Source organism: Acomys minous (genome assembly GCF_964271855.1).
Source record: "Acomys minous genome assembly, chromosome: 17".
Classification (NCBI taxonomy): Eukaryota; Metazoa; Chordata; class Mammalia; order Rodentia; family Muridae; genus Acomys; species Acomys minous.
In genome coordinates, this window is record NC_140500.1 from 15,487,216 (window position 1) to 15,508,477 (window position 21,262).

Consider the following 21,262-nt stretch of genomic DNA (forward strand, 5'->3'; position numbering starts at 1 on the left):
TTGCTTGCATCTTCCATGACTCTTCAAAACTTGGGTCTTTTGGATCCACCATGCAGACACTCTTACTAGCTTACTCTTTATTTTCTCAAGTGATTTTCCCGTGATTTCTTTCTGAGTTCTGTTCTTATTTCTCAGTGTTTCTACGTCTGACTTAACATTATTGTCACCACCCCTTCGCATGCTTTGTATCGTTTTCCTAAAGTCTGTGTTCAGACGGAAGGGCATGGCTACTGGGAACTACTGTAAAGTCACCCTGGAATGTGTTGTCTTGGGAAGTCCAGTCTTGCCCTTTACTTTCCTCCTGCTCTTCCCCCTCCCCCCCTTTAAAGCACACTTACTCTTCCTGGGTTTCTAGGAATTAACTTACTTTCAACTTCACCCCAGCTTACTCTGCTCCTCGAACATGGCAGCCAGCATTCTGAAACTGCTTGGTTCTATTTTCCTTGGGGACTTTTCCCCTAAGTCTCTCATTCTCTGCTGCTGTAGGAGAAGGTGGTAGCCAGGCGCAGAGTTAGCATGCCCCAGAGAATCCTGCATCTTGCAGAGCCACAGAGATCGCACACACCGCCGGTGAAATGAGCCATTCTTCCAGAGCGAAAACTTCTTGGTTATTTTGGGTTTTTCATGTCCCAGGGTTTATCAGAACCCTTGGGGACAACTGGCTACCTAGCTTTTAAGTATTGTCCCTGGGCTTTTGTTTTGCTACCAAATCACTGTGTTTTTATAGGAACTTGAGAGAGTTATGCTGTCATCTTCCCATGTGAAAGGACGGCTCAGCTCTGGAGACTTAAAAAGATAAACATCGGGCTTCTTTCACCTGTTGGTAAACTGCTGCTGGAGTTTTTTGACAGTAAGCGAAAGAAATGTAATAACTCCTCCGAGGGCCTTCAGGACACATATGTGCAGACCAGAGCACCCTGAGAAACTACCCTGAGAACTACCACCCTGAGAAACACTGACAGGAGAAACAGACAGGACTTACAGCAAGCAACAAGGCAAGGCACTGCACTGGAAACCCAGGGTATAGGGCTTCTCGCATTACAGAGCTAAGGACTGGTTTCCGTGAACATACTGTCCCATCAGAAGGAATTTCTAAAACAAGGAGAGCCCAGTAGACCTGGTCACCACCCTTCCATGCCAGCACAGTAGACATCTGGAACTTTCAAAAGCATCTGATTCACTCAGCCTTGTGGGCTGGCTGGACAGCTCAGCCGTCCTAAGTGAAGGCAAAGACCTCTGCAAGTGAGTCTTCCTCCAGAACAGTGACAAATCATAGCCTCGGAGATAAAGGGAGCTTCAATGAGCTTTGCACACAGCCCTTCAGAGGCGCCCATCAGCAGCTCTGGGAAACAGTCCCACAAAACCAGGTGATTAACAGCGGGCCTGCAGGTGACCTACCAGCTTGCCAGCCTCAACTCTGCTCTCTCCCTTCCCAGCCCTACTCTCCTCTTCCCCTCTGTTTTCTCATTAGGCGTCTGTCTCTCTGGAAGACCAGACTCACTCTCGATCCATCAGTCTCAATCACTGCAGAGTTGTGTCCTACTGATAATGTTTTTAACGTCTTTTCTTTCCCCCCAAAGCGTGGTCCTTGGAAACTTTGCAAGAAATGTATCGATTTGAAATACTCAAGCTGAATTATTGAGCTTTGGCAGAAGGAAATAAATCTTTCCCATTCCCCAAGCCGGCTGCCAAGCGCGGCTTCCAGGAAGTAATGTCCGTCCTTTCTGGAAATGAGGCAAAAGCCAAGCATTCTTTCACTCTCCCCTGACCTCACCTCTTCACTTGCAATTCACTGACAAAAGCACTTTACGATTCATTGCTCATTTGCCCGAATAGGCACCGAATTAGTAATGCCCAAATTAGTAATGCCTGGCTGAGGCAGCTTCCTAAATAATGAGGCCTGATCGTTTTGGCAGACCCAGGGGCCTGTGGAAGGCAAGCTTGCAGCGCGTCATTAGGTTAAACACTCTTCCGGTTTTAAAAATCAAAATTTCCCCTACAGACCTGAATGTGCAAAGGAGAAGGAACATGCTTACTGATGCCAGAGATTAACCAAATCAGGAACCAGGGCTGGGGTGCGAAGGTGGGGGACCAGCATTCAGGAAAGCGGACTTAGACTGTGCGGTGTTCCCATGAAACAGGGCGGGCTTAGCGTGCAGACTCCTGACATCTGCTGTTTCTTTCAGTTCAGCTGAGTGTTCATCCCACCTGGCGACAGGCCAGGGGAATTCCCAGCATCACCAGCTGAACGCACTGCGGTCTAACTGCACAGTGGTCGCCAACCCATTGTTCCCTCCACTCACTCCTCAGCCCACTCGACAGCTAAGATGGTGCCCCGAGCCTTGGGTTGGGTGCGGGGATGTCAAGGGGAACGCTCTGCAAACGGTCCGGCTGGGAAACTGGGGAAGTGCAGAGACATTTCCAAGCCTGCATCAGAACCAGGCTAGGGTAGCCTCTGAGAGGAAGGACGGTATGACACCTTGGCGGGCACAGCCAGTTTGGGAAGCTGAGCTGTTCGACATGGCTGTCACACACGGTGTGTGAGTGTGTGCTGAGGAAGAGTCGGGTGGGAGATGATGTCTGCATTCTGGTGTGAAAGTGCCCTGCACTTAATCTACCTCAAATGGACATGTAGACAGCACTCGCCCTCACCTGTGGCTCCCAGTCTCTGAGAAGGCCAACTACATGCTGTCAGTGTCCTAGGACCCTGTGCCTCCAGGCCCCCTTCCTGTCCACTGCTGCATGCTCTTCCCGTCTGCTGGCAAATGCTGTCGGCTCCGCATCCGCACCCAACTTTTTCCTTCAGTTGGGCTGCTTCCAAGTCAGTCCCAGCCACGGTTGGCTCTCTCACAGTCCCAAACTAGCCCCCCTATCCCCCCGGCTTCCACCGCTGCTCCCCTACAGTCTGTTCTCCACACACCCGTAGAGAGACCCACTTCCACAGGTGGTAGTTACTCGGACTTCATGCCCAAGTCCTTAAGATGACAGGAGCCTGACGTGCTCTGACCCTACGCCCCGCACCCGCCACTTCCTGCTCTGGCTGTACTGATGCCTACACACCAGATACAGTCCTGCCCCGGGGCCTTTGTACTGGCTGCTCCTTCAGCTGGAGCCATCTCAAGACTGTCTCACTTCCTTCAAGCAAACTTCCCGAACTTTCCATCCGAAACAAGCTCGTCTGTATTCTCGTCTGGCTTCTCCTTTTCTTGTTGCATTATTTGTTCCATTAACTTCTCTTTCTAACAGTTCTACTACTTGTGTTGTTTGCTTATTTACTCTGTGTGTGAATGTGTGTATTGCTCTGTGTGTGTGTATGTGTGTGTGTGTGTGCATGCATGCAGGCGCACATGCACACATATGTGGAGCCAGTTAGATATCAGGCCTCTTCCTCCATCACTATTACTATCACCCTTGACCTTAATAGAGTCAAGGTCTCTCCTGAGCTGGATCTCACTGGCTGGCTGGTAGACTCCAGGGATTTGCCTGTCTCCATGTTTATCTCTCTTTCCCACACAGATGCTAGGGATACGAACTCATATCCTCATGTTTCTATAGATGCTATGCAGCAAGTGCTTTACCCGCTGAGCCACCTCCCAAGCCTGGTTTTGTTTATTATTCTTCATAGAATGTAGGCAGACCTTTGTTTACTCTTGCTATACCCCCAATGCCTCAAACAGTTAATAACTCACTATAAGACCTCGAAAAATATTTCCGAATGAACGAGAAACTATCCTGTACAAAGGGGGCAGCGTAGCACATTGGTCAGGAGTGAGGCTCTGAGTCAGGTGTTCCTGGGGTTAAGTTTTGGCTCCTCAACTTGCTAGCTAGCTGCATGACCTTAGGCAAGGTACACTCGTGTGCTTCCGTTTCCTCAAGCATAAAACTGGGACAATAACTGACCTTCCTCATGGAGCCATGAGCACTAAGCATACATATAAAGCTCTCAGGGCAGAGCAGAACCTGGCATAGATTGAGCACTTGAGAAATAATGGTCATTATTAACAAGAGCTTCCTCTGCTGTACTGAGTGTAGACTGTATCCTAAGGCTACGTGGAGTCATTGACGGATGTTAAACGAGGGAGTAACATAATCAGATACTGTTTCGAAGGACCATTCCAGCTGTGCAGGGCAGAATGAATCACATCAGGGCACGGCTGCTGCAAGGGGAGCAGCTAAGGGGCTCCTGCAGAAACAGAGATGACAGGCATTGTTAACCTGAACTAAAACAGAAGGAATGAAGACAGGGTGGATTCAAGATATTACAGTGGCAGAAGAGATGAAACAGCAAGAGTAACTCAGTGTGAAAAAAAAGCAGTGAATGACAGAGCCTGGGCTTCTGAACTTTTCCAGACAGACAGTGGTACCCTTCCACGCCAGGCCACGGGGGAGGATGTGGAAAGATGTGTCACTTTTTTTTGTTGAGTACAGGACATCCGGTAAGGAAGGCAGTTGTATGTATTTGTCTAGAAAGACCTGAGTCATGGATACATTCAAATTTGGGTGTCTCCATTATACTGATTGCTTAGGCCATTATAATAGATGAGTTTCCCCCAAAGAAAACATTTAAGGAGTGAGCTATTTATAAAAGGTGTATTCTGGAAGAATGAGATAGCAGGCAGCAAGTCAGGGGAGAGTGGAGTTACGAGCCAAGGCGGAGCAAGCTGCAGGCAGTAGCCAAATAGAAGAGTCAAGACAAGGAGAAAGTGGGAATGCATGTCCAGTGGAGTTAGGCTTCTGGTAACTGGAGTCAGAGCAGAGGACACAGTGAGGAGGCTGAGGGGGAGAGCCCAGGCTGAGGGGGAGAGCCCAGGCTGAGGGGGAGAGCCCAGACTGAGGGGGAGAGCCATACTGAGGGGGAGAGCCCAAGCTGAGGGGGAGAGCCCAGGCTGAGGGGGAGAGCCCAGGCTGAGGGGAGAGCTGGTTGACCACCGGCAGGCAGCGAGGCTAGCTGGGATATGCAGAGACAACCTGGTGGGACTGATGGGACAGAAAACATGGTGCCCGCGTGCAGTAAGTACAGGGAGTGGGGTAAACTTGTCAGGGAACCCTAAGGCTTGATGAGAAAAACTTCCAGGGCCCATGTGAGGGAAGCATCATGCCAGTTTCCACTCTGTTCGACGGTTCTACTCTCTTACGGAAGTGACCTTTTAGACACAGAGATACCATACTGTAGTTGGCATAAAACTAACCCCATGCCAATTATTCAAAGACATCACACAGTATTGTCTGGAGAAGTCTTTAGGAACCAATCCTGTTGTTATTTTGATTAAAAAACTTCATGGCTCCTACTGAATAAATCACCCTTTTTAACCTTTATTATGTGTGGTGCTGAGGATTGAACCCAGGGCCTTACGCATGCCAGGCAGAAACTCTGCTACTGAGCTACACCCATGATGCTTCCTAAAATTTTATTTTGAGACAGTCTTATATTGCCCAGGCTGGTCAAGAACTTATGATCCTCTTGTATTAGGCACTCAAGTAGCTAAGATTATAGGCATACGCCACATGCCTGGCTGAAAGTGATGCCCTTTAAAGAGGCATGCGACATTCTAACCTAATCTCTCCAGGTACCTTTCTAGACTTTCTCCCAGCTCTTTATCATGCCTGACTGGACCAGCCACTCTCCTCGGTGTGCCTTTGCTCTCACACATGCTCCACTTGGCTTCTCTCACATCTTTGTCTGCTGAAACAATCCCTTCAGCGTGGTATGTGTGGGTGTGCGCATGTGTGATTGCATGCATGCACTTGCCTGGGGGAGTACGTACAGAGGCCACGGGCTTTGGGGTTACCATCACATAGCGGTGTCCAGCCTTTTCTATGTGCTCTTGGGGGATCTGAACCATGTCTTCATACTTGCATATCAAGTATTAACACTGAGCCAGCTCCCCAGCCCTTGCCTCTCTCTTTTAAGGCCTATATATGAAGTCACTTTTAAAAAGTCTCCTTAGCGACGTCCTTCTTCCTGTCTTGTTTCCAGAGTACTTGGTAGGCATGCATGATTTCTAGAACAGTATGTTGAAGCTGCCGGTGTGTTACTGATTTATCTGACTAGGCAACCGGCCTCAAGTACAGTCCCGTTTATGCCCTTGTCCTGGATGGATTTTTGTCCATCTGACACAAGCTAGTGTCATCCGGAAAGAGCAACTTCGACTGAGAATGCATACACCAGACTGCCTGTAGGCAACCTGCAGTCATCTTCTTGATTTGTGTTGGATGTGGGAGAACCCAGACCACTGCTGGGCAGGCGGTCCTGGGTAGAATAAGAAAGCAAGCTGAGCTAGCCAGGGAGCTATGTTCCGCCGTGGTCTCTGCTTCAGTTCCTGCCTCAGCTTGCCCTGAGAATGGACTGTAACCTGAAAGCTAAATAAACCGTTCCCTCTTCAAGTTACTTTGGCTTTAATCATAGCAAGAGAAACAGGACTAAGACCAAGGACTAGATCTTAGGAAGAGCCTGGGCACCTAAAGTTGGCATGTGGCTGGTCGGGACTAGCGTAGCCACTGAAAAGTGGCAAAGGAAAAAAAAAAAAAAAGAAAAAGAAAAGTGGCAAAGAACTTTTAAATAAGTAACCAGGCACGGTGGCAACATGCCTGTAATACCAGCTACCTGGGAGGCCGAAGCAGGAGGATTACAAGTCCATGGCATGCAACTGGAGGTCAGAGAACGCTTGCAGTCAGTTCTCTCTTTCCACCATGTACGTCCCAGGGACTGGACTCAGGTTGTCAGGCCTGGGGGCTGAGCGGCCCCATCAGCCCCACAGGGAATATTAAAACTGAGCACACCTTATACTTGCCATGTGTTTTCCTAGAAATCTGCCTTACTAACTGGCTAGACATCAGACTATCAGGGACATCCATTTACAGAGCTGTGATACGCAAGCCCCTATACATACGGATGCCGCTTCTCCTAGATGCACTCCTTAGACTCAGATCACGAGCATGGCTGCCAGCAGTTTGGTGGGGAGAGCTCCTGACCTGGCTTGGCTTCACAGGAGCTGGGAGAGGGAGTGGAATGTACTCGATGGCTCTTATTTCCCCGCTAAGCAATACAGAGGGAAGGAGCTAATGGCTTCCTCTAAAGTCACCTAGCTAGTAAGAAGCTGGACCAACTCTTAATTTAGGGCTCAGCAAATATACTAGACTCCCAAACCACAGGTGATACCACGAGTCTGTGGCCTTCAAGAGGCGGCTCCAAAAACAATTATCTTGTTTACAATGGGACAGTGGGAACCAGTCACCATAGAAGGCGGTCTCCTCCTCTTGGAGGAACGCTGGGTACAGAATTAGAAGCCTTGCATCAGATGAGGTAAGGAACGTGATGGTTCTTTGTTATCACTATGAAATACCAGTAAGTGATAGGCAGATATCCCAGTCTGAGGCAGCTTGACTTCTCTGCCAGCTGTGTAAACTGATGAACCAGGAGAGAGGAAGGCACGCCCGTTCTGTTCTGTTGCTCTAGATCTCTGCTTCCTTCTCCTGTAGGCTCCTGCTGGCTTAAGCTCTTGGTTTCCTGATCCCAGACTGCAGAAGCCATGCCAGGTCTGTGCGACTGAGTCACAGCTCCTGGGGGGGTGGGGTTTGATTTGTGTTTCCCATGAAGGTTTGATGTAAAATGCAGGGGGCATGGAAAGATATATATACTCTGCTCACCTTATTTCTCTTTGTCTTAACCCTTTAGGCAACTTATATAAGGGGAGGGAGGAAGAAGAACTGACCACAGCGAAAGCACATCGTTTTGAGCTACTAATGATGATGACTCTAAGCCAACAGCAGGCCTGAGTGGTGGGCAAATGCTAAGCCACAACAGCTTCGGAGTAACACGGCCAAACCCAGGCTCAACTAGGCGCAAGCACTTCTGGGTTAAGATCTCAAAGAGTAGGTGCACATACATATACTCAGGTGTGTGCATACATGCATGCGTGCACACGCACACACACACATACACACATACTCATGCAGACAGAGGTGAGCACACACTCGCACAAAATGAAAAATAAATCTACAACTCAGAATAAACTGATTCTTTCAAGTTTGAGATAAAATCATTTGTAGTTTAGACCCCACTAGTGAAAAGGTGTAAATTGTTCATATATATATATATATATTATATATATTATATATATATGGGTTCAGTCACCTGACCACACAAGAATGGAATGGATAGGATATTCCGAATTGATGCAGCCATAGAAAATTATAGCGGGTACACATTTGGATGCCTCTAAAGAGGATTTGAATATAATAAGACTCTTAACATGAAAAACTCAATTGAATACACTTTCAATCTTCCTTTGATTCCTGAGTGGGCAATTGAGGGTCTTAAGGAACTTTGGGGTCACCATTATGCACATCAGCTGTCACTGTACTGGTAAAATATATAATGTGCCCGTTAATAATAGCTTTACAACTCATAGAAAATCAGATAATAGTGGTTTTACTGTAAGTGGGATCATGACGGTTAGAAGAATCAATGCATTTTCCAAAAGAGCCTAAATCATTTCTGGGAAATAATCCACGCTCTGTGAGAACTGGGCAAAATCTGCAGGGAAATTCTTGGTAGTCCTTGGAAGGAAGGTGTTACATAATAACAGCAAGCTGTTTTTCAAGATCGAGTTTGCACCCTCTATGTGTATTTTCTTTGTATTGTTGTTGTTAATCCTGGGCTCAAGGCTCCACCCAGCAACCACCCAGGCTCTCCCTAAATGGAGTAGAAGGTTGTCCCAGCTTTTCCCGGGCTCAGGATACAAGATGCGCCCCGGACAAGCATATCACTGTCTGCCTTTTCACGGTTAGGCTCAGGAGTGCTGTTTGCAAGAACTTGAGCTGGATTTTGGGTTCTCGGCTCTGAGGGAGGATGGGTTGAAAGAATGATCCAGCAAGCAATGAAGTGGGGGTGGGGGTGGGGGTAGGGGTGGGGGTGGGGGTGGGGGGAGGGAGCAGACACCACACAGCTTGGGAGCCACCAAGGACCGAGTCTCCACACTGCCTCATTAGAACACGAAACCTATTTTGTTGCCTATGAGTCCACCGTGAGGCAAAAAGAAGTTAAGTTCACTTCCTTGGCATCTGGGGTCCTATAATTCTGAGTCATGGCCACATTAACTTGCTACTGAAAACGCGGGAGCTCAGCAGCACGGCCAGCCCCTGGTTCACAGTGTCTGGAACTACCGGGCAGGGAAGAAGGCTTGCCAGCTCAGCACAGAGGGACCTGGGCGTGCGTGTATTGTTTCTTTTTTAAAGCTGCTACTTTCTCTGTGGGATCCAATTCTCCTCAATAGGAAGGACGGAAAATTCCGAGTTCCTGGTTCTCTCCTGTAACAATGAAGTGTACTGTCCCTGGAAGGCAGGTTCCTATGGCTGTTGGCCCTGCTGTCATGAACAGACCTAAGCAAGGAGACATGCAGAAAAGGGAAAGGCCATCTGAGTAAACTGAGGCTCAAATACCAGAACTTCACTGAAGGGCACCCTTCCTTGGTCTGAGGCCTCACAGCTGGTTTCCCAGGGTCTGCTGAGCATTGGGGGGAGGGGGCCCTGACCTTCCAGTAGCAGGAAGTCACTATGGTAGGAGGAGGAAGATCAGATAGGTCCCTGAGAAGCTTTAGGGCACATTTCAGTTTCCCCTGTAGTGGTGAAGCAGATTTTAAACTGCATCCAAACACAATACAACCCCCAGCAAGGAAGAAATGAAACCCTCTAAATCTTCAGGCCTTGCTGCACTCTTTCCCGCTGTTTTCCAGCTCACAGGAGCCTTTTGTTCCAGCCCTAGGAATGTGTACTTAGTAGGGAAAGTGTGGTTTTGTGGTAGTTGGGAAAGAACACTGGGGTGAAGGAGGGAGGAGAGACCCACCTTTATAAAGCCATCCCTCTGCTGAGTGTCCCCAACAAAGCTTCAAGAGCGAGAGGCAGAAGCAACCTCAATAAGGTAGTCAGTGGGAAGAAGGGGGCAAGATGGCTTTGTCAAGTTAGCTTAGGTTTTCCCCAGAGAAGTCACATAAACTAAGAACTTTTCCTTTATCGTCCCCCTAAGTGGACCTGTGCTTATCCTTGACTTAGGGTGGTATCTCAGAGCCATACTAGCACGAGTGCTCAGAGGAAAGGACGTGATCGTGTGAGCATCATGTAAGTCTCTGAAAAGAGTGTGGACACAGCCCATTTTCTCTAGATGGTGGGAAAGTGTCTATAACAATGAGGGGAGGGGGGCGCTAAAAATATTCTGAACAAGCGGCTCTTTATATACAAGCATCGTATTTCATGTAAACTAGTCTGTGATGTTACATAAATTTTATGTAAGAAGAGAGCCAAACTCAAAGTGAGTTAGCGTTTGGAGGTTTTTTTTTTTCCCTAGCTCCACATGAGTGATTGCAGAACGGTATTGTCAGACAGGGTCAGCCTCAGTTTCCCAGTTCTCTGTCCTTTTCTCAAGGGCAGCACCTGGGGTTGTGGAAGAGAGGTCTGGATTAGGCAGCTCCAGTTTAAATCCCAGCCCTGCCCCTGCCCCCTGACAATCAGAGCAGGCCAGTTTGTCTGCCTTCATTTCCTTACATGTAAAAACACACCTGAGCCTGCAGGACTGTGGGGAACAATCAGACTATGTTGCTATGAGCTGTTCCTACATGGCACTCAGAAATGCTCTTCCTGTTCTTTGTTTCCTGCCCAATGGTCCCCTTTCCTCCCTAGAGACTAAGGAGTCCTCTCAATTGACAGAGCCCCGTTTCTTTTCTCCGCTGGTGTCCATAAGATGGACTTCTGGGAAAGGATCTAAAAATGATTAATGCTCTAATCCAATGACTACCCATCACCTTGACTCATGCTGCACACTGTGTGTGTGTTATAAGTGTGTGTTAGTGTGTATATAATGCACACGAACAAGTGATGTGTGCCAATGCCAGTGTGGAGGTGGAGGTCAACCTCAGGCACTACTACTCAGGCTCCAACTCCCTTGTTTTGTTTTTGAGACAGGGTTTCTCTGTGTAGCCTTGGCTGTCCTGGACTTGCTTTGTACACCAGGCTGGCCTTGAACTCACAGTGATCTGCCTGCATCTGCCTCCCAGAGTGCTGGATTTACAGGTGCGTGCCACCATACCGGGCTCCTCCCTTGGTTCTTGAGACTGTGTCATCTCACTGGCTTGGAGTTCAGAGTCGGCTAGTCTCGATGACCAGCCCACTCCCCCCAACCCCCCGCCCCGCCATCTGCCTTCCCAGTGCTGAGAGGCGTGCACTACCCATCCCAGTGTTTTTTTCTGTTTGTTTGGTTTGTATTTGGGGTCTGTGATAGAATTCAGTTTGTTGGGCTTATAAGGTAAACACTTTTCTGAGTGAGTCATTTCCCAGCTCTTATCCCTTAAATAAAAACCGTGTTCAATAACGAACCTCTTATGGTAGAAATGCAGGCACCATAGAAGAGCCAGGAACATTCTGAAGGCAGCAGGTCTTCTATGGAAACTTAGAAGTCGGACAGATAAGCAGAATCCCCAGATAATAGGGTCATCGTAGAATGTTCCAAACGACAGATTCTTGGGATTATCACCGCCTGAGGCCAAAAGGCCTCTCTTTTCCCCAACGACTGCCAAGTTTTCTATTTATGTCATCAGTAATGTTCGTTTCTTAGTTGGACCCTAAATGCATTCGATAATACACCACATCATGAGATTACAGGGGGAGATGAAGTCGAGCGTATGTCAGAAACAATTTCCAGCAAATGATCACAGGTGGAAAAAGCCACAGAGGAAGAGAACCAGGAAGACCCACTGTTTGCTATGCCACTGCCGTGGAAACACGGTTTTGGTACACCTCATCTAAAAGAGTTGAAAGAACTTTCTGAAAACTGGTGCCTAGAATGGCAAAGGCTGCTTGAGGGGGAAGGCTCAGTGTCCCTGGCAGTGTCCTGCAGAGGTAGGACACCTATCAGTCATGCCCCAGTGGCCTGCTGCTGGCACCGTGCAGGTCAGTAGCCTGGATGACCTGCAGTGTCCATCCAAACCCTGAACTCTATTACAAGTTTATGAAAGCAGCAGCAGCAGCAAAAACAAAATAAAAATAACAAACAAACAAAAACACAGAAAAAAACAAAAACAAAAACAAAAACAACCTTCTAATCTCCCGGAAGTTGTAGGCTATTCTTAAAGATGTGCTCAAACCACGTTAGACAGAGGAAAATCTGACCGTGTGCATTCTCACTAATTGTGATAGATAGGCTTAACATATTTTTAGATCTGATCTTCTGAGCTAGAATCTCACGATATTGCAGGTTTTTGGTTTTTTTTTTTAAAGTGTGGTTGGTGCCCTTAAACCAGTGGTTCTCAACGTGTGGGTCGTGACCTCTTTACGAGCGTCAGAAATGTCAGGTATTTACGTAACAATTCATAACAGTAGAAACATTACAGTTATGAAGTAGCAGCGGCCATAATTTATGCTTTGGGGTCAGCACAACATGAGGAACTGTATTAAAGGGTCACAGCACTAGGAAAGTTGAGAACTGTTGCCTTACACCTTTTTCACACTTTCCTTTCTGTTGCTTTTTGTTGTTGTTGTTGTTTTGAGAGGGCATCGTGCAGCCCTAGCTGGCCTCAAACTTACTTCGTAAGTAGAGACTGGCTTTGAACTCCTGATCCTCCTGTTGCCAGCTCTTTAATGTCTGGGGTATGTGGTATGCCACCATATCTACCATTTTGTTTTCCCTGTTGGCATTTAGAAAGCACAAATCTCGGCCCATGGATGCTTTTCTGAGTTGTAGAGCCATTGGTACCTACAGATACTCACACACACACCTCACATCCTTGACATACGTAAGCCCCCCTGCATCCATCGAGGTCCTCAGAAACGTATCAGAGTGACTGCCTTTCCTGTTCTTCCGAAGATGTGGTTTTGGAGTTGGAACCATGATCTAAGTCCCTGAAACCCACAACAGAAGGAAAAGGGCTCTTCCTAAAAGCTGTCCTCTGAACTCCACCTTGGCACTTTGCGCGCGCACACACACACACACACACACACACACACACACACACACACACACACATACACACACCTTACGGATGTGTTTTTCTTCCTGGGTCCATAAGAGCATATACCCAAGGAGCTACTATGTCCATTTCAGCTTCTGTCGGTTCTTACTCTAGATACTAGAGTCCACAAGGAATTAAAAGAGCAGAGTTGGTGCTGGCTACTATACTTAGGACCACCTCGTTGGAGCTTTAACTGTTCGATCCCATCCCTAATTTCCAGCATGAGCAGAAACTAGAGTTTTTAGGTGGGCGGGGGCAGCTTGGAGGGTCTGCAGACCTAATAAGGCTCAGCGGAATGGACACCTGCGGGTATCAGTCCTGCCCAGCGCATGTGCTGGAGGGGCAAGGAGAAACTGAGTCACGGCAGAGTGGGTTGTGCCGAGCCCTGTGTGTATCTAAGGCTTCTGTGTCTTACAAATCACCCGCAGAGAAGACATTTACAGCTGAAGTGGGTCACAGAAGGCACCTTAGGTTAAACGGTATTCATGTGTCAGGGATAAAACATCACAGTAGATGACTCCCAGCTTTCCATCTTCCTCAGACCCACGTCCATGGCTCATGTGGAGCTCCCTGGAGCCGCCCGCACTCCCATCTTCCTGACCTTCCTCTGCCCTCTCACATCCTCTTCACTCATTTCTTTCCTTCCTCCTTTGCTGTGCATTCCATCTCCAGCCATCGGTGCGCTCTCCAACCTCCCGTTTCTCTGGCCAGGCCTCCCCTGGCAGGCTTTCCTCTGGCCTTCATCTTCCTATCTCCTCCTTTCTTTTTGCCCTTATCTGGTTGTCTGCTCCCATCTTTCTCGGTGCAGCTCCGCTCTGCTTTCTACTGTACTTCATCTCTTTCTTCTTACTGCATCCCAAGAGGACGAGAGGCCATAGATGGGGCAAGGTGGTGATGGCTGAAGTTAGGGGGGAAATAGATGCCCGTAAAACCTAGGTTCGTTCATCTGGCAACCGGTTTCCAGGGTCCAGTCTCACTTGTCTCCTCTACATCTGTCACACAGCTAAGATTTTGGAAAGACCTGTGTGCTACTCATGTTGCCGAACATTTGAAAACAATTTGCTTTTACTGCCATTCTCCCCTCACCCCTCAGATCTGTTGAACACTCAAGGCGCTCCTTTGCAAGGAAACTGCATTTGCATGATGCCACCATGTGGGTGGGTGTGTTGCTGATGCTGACTGGGGAAAGGGATCACAGGGGAGAAATTCCAAAGCAGCGGAAGAATGCGCCAAATAAGATATGAAGAAAAACAGGTCAAATAACTGGCTTCTTAAGTTCAAGAATTAACTCTTTCCCCCCCAAAAATTTCATGGGGTAAAAGAAATAAGATTTGATACCACCTTTCTATATATACCTGTATGTATGTATATATGTATGTACACGTACACACACACACACACACACACACACACACACACACACACACACACGCTGACATGTATCCCAGATTGGGCTCAAACTTACTACGTAATCAAGGATGACCTTTATCTTTCTATTCTCTGGCTTCTGCCTCCTCAGTGTTGGGATCACAGGCCACCATACCCAGTTTATGGGGTACTGGGACTGGAACACAGGGGCCACTGGCACCGTAGGTAAGCACTCTGTGTGAATGAGGCATGTTTCCGGCCAAGCCCAGATAATTCGCCCCCCCCTAAAAGGAAATAGAAATTTTCAGTCCAATCAAATATCCATCGCTCCAGTGACACAGGCAGGTTGAGGCAGGTGCTGCATGTTTCAGTGAGGTTGCTAATTTACATAGGCCTATTTAGGTCAAGCTTCCTGGCTTTCAATACCATCGGTTATTTGGTTATTTGGTTAGTCTTTACATATTATTTTATTATGACTGCCCCTGCCCAGAGCTGCTGCTTTCCACCGGGGAGCTAGACCATGGAACTGCTCACCGGAGGCTACTGTGTCTTGGTCTCATATTCCAGGCACTAGGCCCAGGTCTCTACCACCATACATGCGTGTATTAATAATGTTGAAATACATTATTAAAATCTACTACCTCTCTAGTGCGTTTACTCTTTTTGAAATTCCTAAAGACTTAGCAGACTCTAAGACCCAAATTCAACCCTCAGGCCCTGATGGATGGAGAATCTTCCCACAACCTGTCCTATGACCTCCACATGCAAGCTGCCATGGTCATACACACATGAACACACATACATATACACATGACACAGTAAATAAATTAGAAAAACAATTTAAAAGGTTATGTAGATAACAGCTTCTGCAATTTATTACCACAAGCTTCTACAGAGCTGTAAAAAGTGACACTAGTACTTTCCAGCACTCCAATACTGCCCAGACGGCACTGCTTTTTGTGGGTAACTTTATAGCTTAAATGTATCTGGCAAATGGAAATTTGGGAGCCTCTGAGTATGTATCCATCTGGAAAACCTACAGTGGATTCTACAAGCTCCAGAATGCCTCCGCGGTGACCGTATTGTTTGATTAACTTCATGTAGGGGCTAAGAGGGTCACCAGTGGAGACATCTGAAGCCAGTGTTCCCCTTTAGCACGTGTGAAACATGACCAGAGCGGTGAGGCTAAATTCCAAATTCACGTGCTTCGTCAGGGCTAAGCCCAGGGCTTTGTGCAGTGTCAGGCTAACATGCCACTGTGTGTGAGAGTTCCCTGAAGATAAGAGCCACCTCTTTGACAACTCATTTTATGTCATCTATATGTTTAGATATGTGCATAAGTTAGTACATGCTATCCATGTGTTTAACACCTTCTTAAACATTATTTTAGGTTTGTTTGATGTATATGAGTATTTTGCTTGCATGTATGTATGTATGTATGTATGTATGTATGTATGTATGTATGTAATACCTTGTGCATGCCTGGTGACCGTAGAGGTGAGAGAGGGCGATGGATCCCCTAGAGCTGGAGTAATAGATGGTTGTAAGTCAACATATATGTGTGGGAACTAAACTTGGGTCCTGTGCAGCAATAAGTGCTCTTAATAGCTGGGCCTGCCTTCTCTAGCACATGCCTCCCCTCCCTTGTATTTTGCTCTTGGGGAAGAAGGCCATGAAGAGCAAACACAAGCTCTACCTTGAGCCATGCCCCAGAAACCTCAGGCAACTTCCTCTTTGCTTTCCAGCTTGTTTTGAGACATCAGGGTCTTGCTATGTAGCCTTGGCTGGCTTGGACTTGCTAATGTAAACCAGGTTGGTCCCAAACCTGAGGCAATCCCCCTGTCTCGGCTTCTTGAGTGGAAAATTATTACTATTTTTTAACATGAAGACTTAGAGTGCTGTGTATAAAACTTCTATTGCTGGAGACAAAACTATGCAGAATTGCCCTGTGGTCCCTGCTGCCTGCTTCTTCTGTAACTAGTGGATCATGTCCCACTCAGTCATCCGTGGTCAGCCTGCAGCCTGTCCTACACACATTCCTATTCTTCATGGTCCCTCACAATCTACCTTACCCCAGATGTGGACAACTGAAACTGTCGTTACTAGATTCTGGATTCTAGACCAATGCCTCCTGGTTTTCTCTTACTTTATATGGTTGAAAAGATTACCCTTCCCTCACCCTGACACATGGATTACACAGTTCTTCTCCTGGGGGGCTACAGTGACTTGTCATCATCTAAGAAGACTGAAATCCACCAACGAAGGGGCCATTGTTAAGTGGACAAAGCATTTATGGAATCTATCTGATACTCATAGCTTCGAGGTGGCAGTCACGGCCCTGCTCCATAGAGAGCTCAAGTGCTTTGGTGATGTGGAGCTATGCAGATAACTCAGCCGCAGCTGCCTGTTGCTCGTGATAAAGGCTTCAATATTTAGTGTGGCCACCTCCTCCTACCTCTTTATCTCTGCCACTTCCATGTCCATAATGTGTCACTCTGATTTTCCACCGCAAACTCAGGGAATGTGAGCCTGCCTGGTCTCTCTGTTACCAAGAGGACAAGTCTTCTAGGCTCAGGGTGTTTAGGGCATCCCTCTCCCTTGCACATATGCATACCCTGCTCTCCTTCAAGACACAATCCTACATGCTTTTTACCTGATTGGCCAATAAGGCTGTTTATTCAGTATGGTCTCTGGTGTCTTAGGCTGGCTTCTAACAAGTTATCTAACCGAGACTGGCTGTGAACTTCTGATCTGCCTACATCTATCTCCTGAGTGCTGGAATCACAAGCATATCGCACCACACCTGGTTTAAACAGCACATGGGATAGAGAAGTGACTCACAGGGCTTCCTGTATGTAAGGCAGCATTCTACCAGTGGAGTGATATCCCTGGTGTGCTAAACCCTAAGCCTCCTCTTGAATCTACGACATAGATGAGGGCAGAGGCTACCACCTCATGCTTCCAAAGCCCTGCATAACTCAGCACCATGGACAACAAAGTGCCTGTTCCCACTCTTGTTGAAGGCCCCCCCCCCTAAGCCACAGGAGAAGAATTATCACTGCGCAAACCCACAAGAGTCAGAGTGGGAAAGCCAGCCATGGCAGCCTGGAGATGTACACAACACGTTGGAGAATAGGAAGGAGACAGTCAAGTGGTGTCTGCTCACAGTAGGAAGCTGGATCTTCCCTGCATGTAGGGGAGACACCATGAATCATGCTTAAGAAGGGAACCTGTCTCTACAAATAGAGCCAGCAGCAAATGAGCAAGACAGTCAACATCAACTCGGGCCACTACATGGCACATGCATACACACATGTGCCAATACACAGGTGAACACGTATACGCATGTATGTGTACCATGCATGCATGCATATGCAAAAACAGAATTTAATCAATAGCAAAGATAGACCTAGACAGCAGTTTTTCAGTGGTTCTTAACCTTTAGGTCGTGACCCTTTTGGAGGTTAGATGACCCTTTCATGGGGCTCGCTTGAGACCATCAGAAAACACAGGTATTTACATTATGATTTATAATGGTAAAATTACAGCTATGAAGTAGCAACAGGAATAATTTTATGGTTGGGGGCCATCACAACACAAGGAACTGTGTTAAAGGGTCAATAGGAAGGTTGAGAAGAGCTGGTTTAGAGCATCTACATGCCTGGTCCTTCCACTGTGTTAACCAGACTTCCAGGAAGGATGACAGCACACAGCAGAAGTCCTTGAATACAGCTTGACAAGGACTATGAGATAATAGCGGTGATGTGAGGACAACATCTTGGTTTGGTCCATAATCACCACAGCTCCGCTGTGCTATCTTTCAGAGCAAGCATCCATTGGAAATGGCTGTTATCCTTGTGTAGATGAAGGGTGTCTTTATGAGGACAGTCTTCTGTGCTTACAACATATTCAGGTCCATATTTCCTTCTACCATACTGCAAACCATTTAAACAGGCCTCCTATTCCTCTGAGGGCCCCAAATTAAATCACTGTTTTGCACATCCTACGTAAAGCTTAATACAGGACTTTTTTTTTTTTAAGCAGATATTATTCTTCAGCCTTTGCATGGATGTCATCATCAGTGGCTTGTCATTTTGAGGATCATTACTCAATTCATGAGAACAGCTTATTCTTAAGATAGAAAAACGCATAGTTTTCTTAAATGTTCTAGAAAAAAAAACTAATGTCCAATAGCCAGCTCTTTTTTTTTTTTTTTGACTGTTAGCACTCATTCATTCATTCATTCAACAAACATGGTAGCGAGACTATGTGCCAAAACATTATAAAATATCATGGATATGAACAAAGACGAATAATGGTCTTTGTCTTTGAAATGTCTAACAGGCTGACTCCTTACCTGCCAACAGACTTCTTCCTGGTTCACTGTAATCTCTTTCATGCTCCCTTAGTTTGCAGTGCTGATCAGAAATATAACCATCCCCCACTTGATGCATATTTAATTTATGATTTATTCTGATGCCAAAATCTTCATTTCCCACAACCAGATAACCAGGAAAGAACCCCTACCATGGTAGAAGTTTGGAGAGATGTGGCTGGTAGAAACATGCATTAAGTCTAGGTGCATTTTAGGAAGGAAGTCTATGTTAACCCCTAAACCAGGAAGAAAAAAAATCACCTACTAAACACTTACAGAGAAATAGACTTAGGACAAATGAAGCAATAAAATACACCATTCATGAGACTGTCTATATGGAATCAGGCAGAGGGCAAGGGGTCAATTATTTTTATTATACAATAAGGGAAGGGCAAGTAGTAATGGGCTTACAGGTCGCTAGGGAGAATCCAGGCCAATTAGGGAATCAAGCTTGAACGCCATGGCAAAGCAGTAGGAGCTGGTAAAGGCAACTAGGTAACTATAGATATTGAAAGTATTCAGAGCTGAGATTAGCCCTATGGGACGATTTAGGGATATTTATCTTTGCCAAGGGCTGGCAAACAACAGAAGAATCCACTTCCGGTCCAGGCTAGGTTGCAGGATCATAAAGCCTGTTGAGGATTCTGTGCTAGGCGGAAGACTATCACATAGGATATACCCCAGACAATTCACGCACTGGTCTACGTGAACTGTGCTGTAGACATCAACGAATTTATCTGCAAATGATGAGGAGTAACTAAAATTCCCTATACGCCAGTGACGGCTGAAGCATGCGTGACGCGGAAGAGTAATAGGAAGGTTTGGAAACGACAATGGCTCAGACCTGGGTCGCTGAGACGGTCTGCAGAGCCCTGTCATACAGTATGTCCCTGTCGATACTCAAGAGTGCATTTAACCATGATGACCAACTCACTAAAGGAACGTGCCGATTTTAAGTGGAGCTTTTAGCTTCCAGAACATTCTACCCAGGGAGACTCCAGAGGCCTCTGCATACTTGCCCTCTCTTGTTCCTCCGAGGTATGAGAAACAGAGAAGAGCCGTGCCACCCGTTCAACAGCTGCGGCTTGGGGGGGGGGTGGGGGGCGGTTTAAGCAGTTCCCCTTATCAGCCCCGGGCAGTAACCTACTCAACAGGAAGTTTCCCCAGAGTTTCCACCACAGGAAATTTCCTGGGAGGAAGTCCATGATGCAGAGCACACTCCCACCCCCACAGACACTTGTAAGCTGGCCCCGGGCAGAGTGGGCAGAGGAGGTGGGCGGGAGCAGGAGAAGGCGCCAGGAGTTTGAGTGCTGGACAACACAAGGGGAAACGGAGGAGAACAATGAGGTATTTTGCTTCCTTTGGCCTTGGATTCGTCAGAAAGTTGCTTATTCACTGGCACATGTCAGCTTTCATCTCTGGGCCAGCAGCCTCTCCCCAGGCCAGGCTGACTGTGAAGAGGAGAGGCCAGACTGGTGCAGAGTCCTACTGGTGACCGCATCCTTCACCTTCGGGCCAACTCTTCTTCTACGCATCAAGCAGCATTTCGAAGATTAAGTGAGAGAGGTCACACACTATTGGTAAACATTAAGGTATCCCATAATATTATAAGCTCCCACTGACTAAATCATTGTATTCTCATTAAAGCAAATGCTAGCATGGTGGCGTCGTATCTCCACAGTGGTCAGGCACGCCCTTAGTGGGATCACTCCATGTCCAAATGGCCAATGAGAAAGAGGTACTGAACAGCACACAGCTGAATGCTGACCCACTAGTAAGCTAAAGAAATGGAAGGTTTGGCAACATCAAGATTAAATTTTAAAAAACTTTGGGCCAGGTGTGCACCTATGGTCTGAGGAACCAGGAGTCTGAGGCAGAAGTAGCTAATAGCCCTAGGTGTTCCAGGCAAGCCTGAGCAACAGGGAGAGAGACCTTGTTTCAAGAAACAACAAAATCACAAGGTCTAAGCCAGTTATTTCATTTTTCCAACTAACAGAAACATTTTTAAAATGTAAGAAACAAGCCTAGTTTCTGTAAGGTACAGCTGGAGAGCTGCCTCTTAGACTCAGACAGGTTTTGGGGTCGGTTTTTATTGTTTTTGTTTTTATTTAAAATTTGTCTTTTTCTTCTAAAGACCAAGGTCAAGGTTTAAAACAAACAAACAAACAACAACAACAAAAAAACAAAAAACAAAAAAACAAAAAACGATAAGATCTGAGGTCCAGCGTGCTTCCTTCTAAAGTCAGTTAATTTATGTTTCTCTGTGTGCACAGCCGACATTCTGGTGCTGGCAGCCTCTTCGAACCACAGAAAGCAAGACTGCACAGAGCGGCAGTAAAGACGGTCCTCCCATGGCAAGAACTCACTGTGTGCTTCGTCTGTATTTCTGCTTTCATCTTTCATAATTATGATACAATTATAACACTGGGGGGATAGGCTGAACTTAATAGTAATCCGGAAATTATTAGCTGTAAAACTGTTTTCCCCAGAATATTTTGACCCAACCCTCTTTTTTGTTTGC

The 21,262-nt window shown here is 46.8% G+C and overlaps 1 protein-coding gene across 6 annotated transcripts in view; it reads right to left on the reverse strand.

Annotated features, from left to right (window-relative positions):
* Window positions 1–21,262, reverse strand: part of ETV6 (ETS variant transcription factor 6) — a 242,031-nt gene that overhangs the window by 62,222 nt on the left and 158,547 nt on the right. The gene's annotated exons all lie outside the window — the stretch shown is intronic.